Source organism: Leiobunum rupestre, chromosome 4, assembly GCF_980474605.1.
Source record: "Leiobunum rupestre chromosome 4, qqLeiRupe1.1.hap1, whole genome shotgun sequence".
NCBI lineage: Eukaryota > Metazoa > Arthropoda > Arachnida > Opiliones > Sclerosomatidae > Leiobunum > Leiobunum rupestre.
In genome coordinates, this window is record NC_143387.1 from 59,779,156 (window position 1) to 59,790,911 (window position 11,756).

Below are 11,756 nucleotides of genomic sequence, written 5' to 3' on the forward strand. Positions count from 1 at the left end.
TAACAACCAACAGAAGCGAATGGCAAACGCAACGATTTCTCGTCCAGGTCTTGTTTATTGCCTCTAGATTTTTATCAGTCTCAGAAGTCTCCGTCACGAGAGCCTCTGATTCGTGGGTTTGTTATTTTCTCTTACAAGGAGGCATCCCGAAGTGTAACCCACTGATTATGATCAAACTCGGGGGATTGGTAGGCCTTTATTTATCATGAAAAAATCCTCAAGGGGATTTATTCAATGGACAACCGTTTTGCCATAGCAACAAAAAATGTTTTTGACAAAAAAAATTAAAATTTTTCTATTGAAAATAACCAATTCCAAGCCCCCCCCCCCCCCCCCCGTGAAAAACTTTAACAAAAGCAGTAAATTTTATGAAAAACGATTATAATTGATAGGAATTGATTGAAATACATTATTTGTGAAATATCCGAATAATATATAGATAAATTGGTGCATTTGAAAACATATATATTTTGGTCAATTTGGTCAACAATGATAAAATTTGAATCAATAGATCATATTGGGCAAAATTTTAAATTAAAAAAATTACAATGATTTTACTAAAAAACCAAAATAGTTTGAAATAAAATATTTTTTTCAAAATTTTAAAATTTTGCAATTTTTGATTTATTTTTAACAATTTTGGTCAAGTTTGACCAATTAGAAAAAATAAATCAATTTCTTCAAAAAACAAAATTTATCTATATATTAATCCAATTTTACAATTAATTATTTTCAATTTTGATCAAAACTTGTGCAGTGCATGATAATGCGTTTCTGCGCGGTAATTTTGAAAATTTGGCCTAAAAATGCGTTTTGTCAATTACAATATCTTGAAATCTAGGAGATATAAAAATAAATGGATTTGAAATTAGGAATCAGCGATTTAAAATTAGTATAAAAGGTAGTGAAACTCAAAATTGGTCGATAATGCGTTTCTGAAATCAAGTTGCTGAAATGTAGGGCAGCGCATTAGATTGTCATTTTGAAATTTTAAGATCACGTGGTACAAACGACCTTGCAAGACTCCCTCGGAGTCTCTAGAGCTGATTGACACGCGGGGAGAAATAAAATGCACTGTGGAAGCAAAGAATATAAAGCCCGGGTATCGAAAACCTGTCCTCTTAATTTACTCCTAATTTACTGTCCATGGTGACGCCCTAGTATATATTTCTATTTATATATTTGGTTTAATGTTGTGTATTGTTTTTAAACCGTGCTCCCTTTTATTTTTTGACGCCGCCCCGATTTCAAGGGGTTGTACCATGGTTGTACTTTGTATGGGTTTACAAAGTGCCGCTTGTAAGAACCTTGGGGTTTACCAATAAATCTTAAGGGGAAGCATTTTAGACTATTAGTACCAATGAAAATCGACAGATGGCGCTGACCGTTACACCTTTCGCAGGCGTTCCAATCTTACTACGCCATCTACAAAACCGATATATTTAAATTTATAAAATGACGAAAAAATACACAGAACTCTTTAATTCTTCCTTTGATTCGTATTTATAAAAATAAATTAACTTAATAATAAAATAATACTTTTGTTTTATTATTATAATATTTTCAACTTTTAGTCGCATTTAATATAACCAGATAGAATGATTGTGAAAAACGTTTTCCTCCTATGGAAACTCTATGGGATGAGGTCTGGCCGTGGGTCACCTGGTAAGGGGTGAAAAGGCACGAGGAAGGTTCTTTAGTTCTTTAGTTCTTTATTTGCTTAACAAAAGGTCTGAGACCCATCACGTCAAGACATTGAGAAATGAAATATGTACAAACAATAGATAGAAATATATACATACATCGAAAATAGAGAAATAATAACGATAAATTTGTTAGGATAGATTTTTTGACCCTTATTCGTAGAGCTCAAGAAAGTTCGCAAGCTCCTTTCGGAACAGGGTTTGCTTGGAAATGCCCTTGAGATGATCGGGCAGAGAGTTCCAGTCCCGGATGGATGAGGGTAGGAACGAGTGTCGTTATACGACATAGCCGTATATTGCATAGACCTAGAATATCGCTCCGGGGTGACCCGTTGCTCTTCTTTACATTATTTTAGGCCTAAAGTTCTCCCTCTCTTGGACAAAAAACAGGATTCAAACATTATTTTTACTTCCCCCTCGTAGCCCCTCTATTGTAGCGACTGTCGACCCTTTTCTCGGACTTCGCGGTTGTAAAGGATTATGTTTAGCGTTTTGTTTAGTGCCTACGGCAGAACATGGGCCAAATAATGATAAATCATTATCATTTATCATTATTTGGCCCATGGGCAGAAGAGATAATGCTTACTTTTACGCCAACCTATCTTTGTAAGACGTTAGATTGAGATTCTTCGGTAAAACACGCCGATTCAATAGGTCTAGTTTAAATCGAGAAAAATCAGTCACTCGCGAAATTTTAATGTGTTGGAAGACATTATAAATTTAAATAATAAACTAGGACGTTGCAAAAACCGAAAACGCAATTTTCAACAAATACTTGAGCGGAGCGAGATGCAAATCCGGTGGTTAATTAGGCTTAGATTAATTAAACTCAAGTAGAGAAAGAAAAGCGAGATAAATAATTTAGTTTTTAAAGATTACTCTTTATTTCAATTCGTTTGCATTAATGAGTGGAGAAACAGTTATAAGATGCGGGGAACGACTTGCCGGTGTGGAATCTGAGGTCGACGTCGACGTGGCCCATTGTTTAAATGTTCTTTTACGTAAAATTTCAAAATAAATTTTTAAACGTGTTGTTTTTTTTAAATAAAAATATAAATTTCAAAACTCATTTAAACGTTTTGTTTTTTTCGGTCAATAAAAATATAAATTTAAAAATTCATTTAAACGTTTTGTGTTTTTCGGTCATTGTCAGCTGTTGAGTCTTTTTAGTTTTACACGAGCCTAGTATAGGCTAGAGTAAAACTCCCGTAGCCGCTACGGTCCCCGCCGCCGCCGTTCGCAAACACGCCGTTTTCGAACGCCACGGTAGGATTCCCACCGTCCGCAATAACGTCGTTCTCTTACGCCACGGTAGAATCCTCCTACGCTCGCGCTTTAAACCAGAGAGGGAAAGGCCGTAGAAAGCTAGCCATATGCTGCTATAGTTACACCAGCTTTTCATCCCTAAAATTCACGCGGTTTAGACAACCAACAACCTTGCAAGTCAGGCAATCGGGATTCGGCGATCTTCTGGCGTTTCCGTCTCAGGCGTTTTGGCGTTTTCGTTCGCACACGGTTTCCGCAACAGCGCTTGCCTCTCGCTTCCATTCGGGTGGGGGAGGGTAAGATATGGCGACTCTCCCACCGAGCGCTCCTATCTATTGTTGGCGACTCTTCGGAGCCCAGCCATTCTGTGGAATTTGGGAACTATGCTATCACCTTCCCTGAGCCCCTAGGTGTGAAGGGAGGGGAGGGGGTGGCATGGGTTTTCGTAAGTGCATCTCTAAACGTGGTGAAATCGCTTCTGTTGGTTTTTTAACCCTTTAGCCCAACCACTATGGGTAATTTTTGAAATTGTCACCCCTATATTTCCCACAAACATATTTCGAGCGGTTCCCATATTACCCACAAAAATATTTCGAGCGGTTTTTCTCGACCGTTTATTTTATTTGTTCATGTTTCCGTTACCGGTTATACTACTATTCGTGTGTTCGTAAAGCTTGGCTCGTGTGAAACTATTATTTGGGACTGCCGGGCCCTCTTGTTTCCCCTCTCGTGGCTCCGTCAGACAGCAATTTTCTGGCGCCGGCTCTTCTGGAGTCGTTTTCCCCCCAACACGACCGATTAACCACTCTTTCCCTTTCGACTCGTTTTCCGAAACCCCACTTTTTTTCCCCCCAATTCATCGCAGTGAGAGAATACCAATTTTTTTTAAAGCGCGGAACAATCACCCGTTTTTCCCTCTCGAGTCGTTTTCCGAAACGCCCCTTTTCGTTTCATCCAATAGCTTCTCTAGGACCGGACAGCCACTTTTTCTGCCAGTTTCCACAGTGAGAGCTACGCTCAATAAAGGTTTACAAATTTCACTGAAGTTAATTAATGTTTAATAAACAGAATTTAAAACTTAGCGATTAAATTAAAAAACGTTTACGTAGGAAAAAGTTTTAATAAGTGTTACTCATAAGTCATAATTTAAAATAAATTTGTATGCATAAAATATTTTACATCTCAAGTTGGTTCTATTTGTAATTAATATTGTTTCCCATAACCTTTCAACAAATTCAAAGTCTTTTTTGCATAATAATTCCGATTTCCCGCAGTTTTATTTATTTTTGCAAACATCGCCCAATATAGGCGATTTCTCATCGGCGACCTTTTAAACATGGGCTGCGTTCAACAACTATCAACGGAGAAAAACCGCTGAGTTATCGGCTACGTTCAGCGGGACTCAGCGGACTCAGCGCTGAGGTCAGCGCTGAGCGTTGAGCTTACTGTACGCTTTTTTGAACTTCCGGTTTCTACGTCATGTTGCTCAACGAAGTCAGCGGTCGGAGGAGCAGGTTTTTCCGTTGCTCATCGGTGTCGTGACGTCATTCGACAAAGTTAAAGGAGGGGTAGCAGACGATATTTTGTTCGTTAAGTCAGCGAACTATGAAATCGTACAACAACTTTTAGATTTTTGTGACGTAGCGTTGATTAAAAGAACTCAACGATAACTCAGCGGTTTTTCTCCGTTGATAGTTGTTGAACGCAGCCCTGGTTGAGTTCTTTTAATCAACGCTACGTCACAAAAATCTAAAAGTTGTTGTACGATTTCATAGTTCGCTGACTTAACGAACAAAATATCGTCTGCTACCCCTCCTTTAACTTTTTCGAATGACGTCACGACACCGATGAGCAACGGAAAAACCTGCTCCTCCGACCGCTGACTTCGTTGAGCAACATGACGTAGAAACCGGAAGTTCAAAAAAGCGTACAGTAAGCTCAACGCTCAGCGCTGACCTCAGCGCTGAGTCCGCTGAGTCTCGCTTCCGGGTGCCATTTTTTCCCCGAATTAGTTCTTGTTGCTTTGGTAATTTTTCTATCCCTTGCGCGAAACTCTTTGCAGTTCAAATTTACTAGTTTATACATATTACCAGGAAACTATATACGTATACACTTGGAATGTCTGAGGAAGATTTTGGCAGCCGTGATGATGCTCGTAGAAACGGGCGTGGCTTAAAGCGCGAAAACTCACGAGATAAACTGTCGCGACTCACTACCCTAATTCGACGAAAACTTCGACTCATTAAGCCTAGTCCCGGTTTTTATATATTATCTTACCTGATTTTCTCTTTTTTTAACCATATAAATACCTAAAATTAGGTATCACTTTACTTGTTTTTGCGGATAACATTATAAATCTTCAGTACGATAACAAATTGAGGTTTGGCCGTAGCTTTGGCCATGGCCGCCATTGTCGTTATATTTTTCTTCCCACTATAAAAACTATTGAAAAAACAGTGACGTAGCACTGCCAAAACTTTGAACCATATAAATACCTGAAATTAGGTATCACTACATTTGTTTAACGAATAACTTTATAAATACTCATAAAACTGCAGTACGATAACAAATGGAGGTTTTTAAATCAATTTTCTGGTAAGCCGTTTTTTGCGCGGGAAGATCACCTATTTGATTCTTTTCGCGCTAAACCTCGAGCCACGATTCTAGACAGGGGCGGCTCAAGGGCCGGGCAACCCGGGCAATTGCCCGGGGCGCCGGTTCGAGAGGGGCGCCGAAATTGAGTTGTGCGCCTTTTTGGTTTACCAAGAATTGGATTTGTTTATAAATTTTTTAATGAAAGCGTAACATAATTTGAAAAATCTTTAGCTAATTAGAAATACAAATCGTTTTCCCAACCAAAATGTCCAACATCGTCGATGAACGTTTTTTTGCTACTAATTTATTTTGCAATTCTGACGGATGAAGCATTTTTCTGGTATTAACATTATAAACCAGGGTATATAATAATAAGAAGAAAAAGTGGTTGGGCGATACTACAAGAATAGAAGTGTGCCAGAATTTTTAGCCCGGTGTACCTAGTAACAGGGGCCATACCACCGGAGGCCTATCATCATAGTGCCCTACGCCAGCGTCCCAAAGCCCGGACAGGTGACAAATCCAGCATGGGTAGTAGTACCCTACTAATGATGGTCGCACCTTTGATGCAAACCACTCAACCCAGCTAAAGGTGCGGCAATGGGTTGACCAATTCTCACTTCGCACACAGTGGTGGGATTAAGAGTGGATGCTATAGCAACAACTCCAGCTGACAACCTACCTACGTAGGTCATACCCTTTGGAGAGAGCTCCTAAAGGGGAACGACGGGAACACAGCAGTCCACATAACCCGGCACAGCTGGCACCGTAGATCCCGGTGTGCTCCAAAAGGCCAGGAAACAGGACCACCTCATATGGAGGCCCGCCACCCCACAGCAGGCTACCCAATCCGCCGAGGTGGCCAGTTTGCACCGACCATCTCCGTTAGGGTGACCCGAAGCTCAGTTTCCAGCCCAAACCTGACCGAAGTCGGAGGTGTAGGTACACCGGGCTATAAATTCTGACACACTGTCAGGATACAACATTTGAAATAATCGACTCAATTCAAGTACATTTCGTTGACCATCTCCGTAGTATAATTCGACCATCCTGGACCGCTGTTCACAGGTATAACGAGGCATCTTTTTATTTTACTGGAGTACGTTCAGAGAATGATTTTAAAACGAAGCTGTCTCTTTAAATAATAAAATGGAACCACACTTTAAGCGACAGAGTAGTGCAAAATAAAAAACACGTGGGAAATTCAGTTGGCATAAATTAGACGGTTTCGTGGACTTCTTGCAACATTCTTGCCCCAAATAAGACGGGTGAATTCTGGAATTGATCTACTATGTAAATTGTATTTTCTCTAAAAAAAGATGATTTGGCTTAAAAAGCAGTCCCTATTTTTATCTTTACCAACATACGATCATTTCAAATTAGATAGGTTTCTCTTTCTTTTTCATGAGTCGTAAACCTTTTTGGGTAGTACCAACTTGGTTTTTTTCATGACGTATTATTTCAATGAAAAATTGTCCGTTTTTGACCAAACCAATTTCATTAATGGTGTTCGAGTACGCTGCTACTTTTGGTGCCTATAGGCTAAACCAAAACGGGTGGTGGATGGCCAATAGTTGGGAAAAGAGCCACACTACGCTTTTTAGGGATATTTCCAGTCGGTTACCTGTTCTTTCAATGGGTTCTGACAACATGGCTGCTAAACTTCGTTTTAGTAAGCCTTTCGGTGTGAACTTCCCTAGCCGCACAGAATGGTCAAATGTTACCCTCGGTACCAGAGGGGAAGTTGTCTATTTCACCGATGGGTCTAAAACCCATTTAGGTGCGGACGCAGGGATGAACTGCCTAACGACCAAGTACGGCTTCTACGAGAGCCTTGGGATTTATGCAAGTGTCTTTAAGGCAGAGATTTCTGCTATCTGCTTCTGTGTTGACTTCTGTCTTAAGAAGAACTATCGCGGGAAAGTTATCCAAATTTGTTCGGATAGCCAGGCTGCTTTAAAAGCTCTAAACCAGTCTAGTGTTTCTTCCAGACTGGTTCTTAGCTGCTTGGATCTCCTTTCCAATCTCGGTACGCTTAATAAGGTTCAACTTTATTGGGTCCCAGGACATAAGGGGTATCATGGGAATGAAAAGGCTGACATCTTGGCCAGGGAGGGTGCGACGGCTGGGTTCTGTGGGCCAGAACCTGCTGTCCCTATCCCCCGTGGCTTGATACGCAGCCTGGTCTCCAAGTACATGACTAACCATCAACTTGAGCTCTGGCTCGAGATGGATGGCCAAACACAGGCTATAAGGAGTTTATTCCTGGCCCCTCTAGGCAAAGGGCGAAAGAACTGCTTTCGCTCTCAAAATCTAGTATAAGGTGGGTTACTGGCCTGCTTACAGGTCACTGCCAGCTTAACAGACATTTAAATCTTATTGGTATCAGCGATGACCCACTATGTAGGGCCTGTATGGCCGAGGAGGAAACTGCCTCTCACGTTCTCTGTAGCTGCGATTTTTATGCGGCTCAAAGGCTAGAGCATCTTGGGATGCATCAATTGGAAACTAACGACTTCTTTAATATGCCAGCCAAAAGTATCTTAAGGTTTGTGTCGGAGATAGGACTTTTCTAAGTCATAGGTCAGGGGAGAACAATGGACCTAGGGTCGAAGTGCATGGTTGGGCATTCATGCCTCACCGCCCCCTCTCAATAATAATTATAATTATCGTTCAAAAAATAAAAATTTCAAAACGGTGAAAAATTTAACGATTTTTCTGAAAATTCCAAAAGAAAAGGGTCCTTTCTTATAAACGCCTGGGCCGATCAAATTAGGACAACCTATATATTAACGATTATCCTATTCAGCATGGACATTATAAGTAAAGTACTTAAGGTATACTAGTCTTGCCACCTTACCTAGTGTTTGAAACTCCATGTAAAATGACCATGTACCATAAAGAAGGTATTAAATATGTTTACACAAAGTATTTAGAAAGAGATTATTTATTGTTATGAAAACGGTAAATTTATAACATGGACACGGTAATGTTTTTACGGGGGGGGGGTAGTTTAATTTAGCCTCAAAATGAGAGGGGCGCCAAAAATCCCCCTTGCCCGGGTGAAAATAATTTCTTGAGCCGGCCCTGGCCACGAATTAGAAATGTCGTGTTAAGCTTGTTTTCCACTGGCACGCGCAACGACGCGTCTCTCAGCTTTGAAACGTTCAAACGTTTTTACGCGCGTTAAGAAAATAACATTATGACGCGCGCTAGTGGAAAACAAGCATTACGTCTTACACTCGACGTAGTTAAGCCCCGCCTTTTTCTCGACGCGCTTTCGTAACACCGTACCAATGGAACCTTAGACATTCCAAGTGTATACCTCTATAGTTTCCTGATATTACGTACATGCGTGTGCTCTGATATGGCTATGTTCTTTTTTTGTCGAAGTCTTCCTACCCAGGGTTTCGTGGCGCTGCCAGGGCCGTCTTTACATATTGTGAGGCCCTGGCACTTTTTATTTTGGGTGGCGTACGAATTGGTGGCACCAAAGTGGCGACGAGATAGCAAGTGAGCGAAGTGAGTGAGGTCGCTATATCATGGCACTCCCTTAGAATGTCTGCTGGCGCCCATGTTGGCTATTTGTCAAAAACCAAATATTTCGGTTTTTAGAAATCATTTGTCAAATTTGATTTCGAAAATGAGCTGAAGTATTCGAACAAATACCGCCAGGTTTGAAAATTTTTACTAAAGGGAACTTTTTATCATATACCAAATATCAACGTTTTAGCTTGAGGAGTAAATTTCCATCGATTATGAAAGCGTGGTATGGTAAATAACATGATATAAAATGGGAAAAGTTGTTTAATAATGGTAAATAACACTACAGCATAAAATGGGAAAAGATAACGTTATGGAATCAGCGCCGTAACCAGCCTTAAAATTTGAGTAGGGCACTAGTAGGGCACTGTTTTCAGTGGCGTAGTATGAGCGAGCGAGGCGCTCCGCAATGTATATTTTTAAATAGACCTTTCCTAATGTTCGTTACGGGGAAGGAAAACTGTTTTTGCAAGGATATTTTAGATCAACGTTATATATATTACTCCTTGTTTTTACTCGGTATGTCGTCTGCTGCCGAGTGTAAGTATTTACAAAACCGGGAGGATTAAAATTAATCCCAGTAATTTTAATAAATTTGTTATATCAAATGTTTAAAGTATAAAATATTTCGTTTACTTCACTAGTCATAATAGGAGGGGATTTAAATATTTAAAATAACGAAAAATTTTACATGGTTTCGATGATGTTTAACAATTATGTTTATAGTCTTGTGAACTAAGGCTTAACATTTCATTGACAGCCACAGTAGTGTATCGGGTTAAGATTAATTGTTGTTTATCATAAAATATTAGCTAATAAATATATTAACAATACTTTCACAGAGTTGATATAAGTATTGCAATAATAATTCATTCAATTAGTATCAAAAATAAATTAAAATCAGTTTGAATTCCGAAGTCACTAAGCCTAACCCGAGCTCCGCGTAAAATGTTTGGGGAAATTTTTACCGGAAAATGCAAAAAGTACAGCCAAATTTTTGTTTAGTTTGAGGGAAATTGGTGGTGGGTGACGTAGAAAAAACAGTGAAAGCACGTAGAAAAAATTGATGGAAAGGCCTATTGATGAAAATTATAATGTTTTAACTGTCATCCAATGTGCGATGGGCAGTCAATCAGAGACTGTAACCAAAGCTGAACGGGCTCGTCTCACACTAAGAGCCCGAGCTCGATTTGAGACTGAGCCCAAGCTTTATTAAGAAAATGATTCGAGCCCGAGAAGAGACCAAAACGTTTTGTTCATTTAATGTGAGACCGAGATGAGACCATTTTAATATAGCGTATTTTTGTGATCTCGAGATGAGACCATTCAAATATAGTAAATTGCTGTGAGCCTGAGCAGAGTAATATTATAAAGTCCAACTGATACCATATTTTTGTAACGAGCCCGATATGAGACCTTCTAATTTTTAAGAGACGCTTATGTGGCCGTTTTTCCACGATTATGTTTCCCTTGGCCACTAGGGAGTGCTGCGGCGCATAGCAACACGTGCCGTAACCGTACCACTTTTGTTCTCTCCGATACGACCAACTTTGATTACGTGCTGTTTGCGCTATAGTTTGACGTGACATTTTATAGCTAAAGCTCGAACAGCGCGTGAGCACAGTTGGCCGTGTGAAGAGAGCTCTGGCCTACAGGGTTAATTCGGAGTTTACATAAAAAACGCTTCAATAAATCATCCTCCCAGGAAATCACATAGAAGGAATATTTCGGAATATTTCTGAGAGCCAGGACCTGCAAGTCACTGTTTATATAGTGCTTGTTAAAAAAAATTGACACTTTTTACCTTTACAAGCCACAAGCGTTCCCCATGGCGTTATATTTTAACCCGTTAGCTTTTTCGACTTAATAAGGCTTGGCAAAAACACGACGTTCTGTTTACAGGTGAAAACTTTCCATTATTTTCACAAGCACTATATAAACAAAAACCTTGCGGGTCCTGGCTCTCGGAAATATATCTTCTTGGCGATTTCCTAGGAAGGATGATTTATTTAAGCGCCTATTGGCTATTTCGGATAACGTGACTTAGCTCAGTCGTTTTCTGATTGGTCCAAAGTAGTATACCTTCTGGTATTTTCGAAGGTTGTTGTAGTGAAAAGAGTACCAAGCCTGGTCGCCCGGCGGTTTCGTTTGACTTCCTATTTTTCATATTGATAAATAAATCATAAGAATTAAAAGATATATTAAGAGACTGGAATGAGAACCGCGAGTTATGCAAATTCTTATTAACTTGACTGATACGAGCCCTTGTTAGTAACAGAAATAAGTATGAGCCCGATACAAAGCACTAATGTTTATGGAGAGGAATGAGTTCGAGACGAGCTCTTGTGTTTGGGAGAAAATAATATGAAACCGAGACGAGCTCTCGTGTTTAAAAAAATTCAAGAGTTCGAGACGAGCTCTCGTAGTTAAGAAAAAACTATGATCCCGAGACGAGCTCTCGTAGTTAGGAAAAAAAAACTATGATCCCGAGACGAGCTCTCGTAGTTAGGAAAAAAAAACTATGATCCCGAGACGAGCTCTCGTAGTTAGGAAAAAAAAACTATGATCCCGAGACGAGCTCTCGTAGTTAGGAAAAAAAAACTATGATCCCGAGACGAGCTCTCGTAGTTAGGAAAAAAAAACTATGAT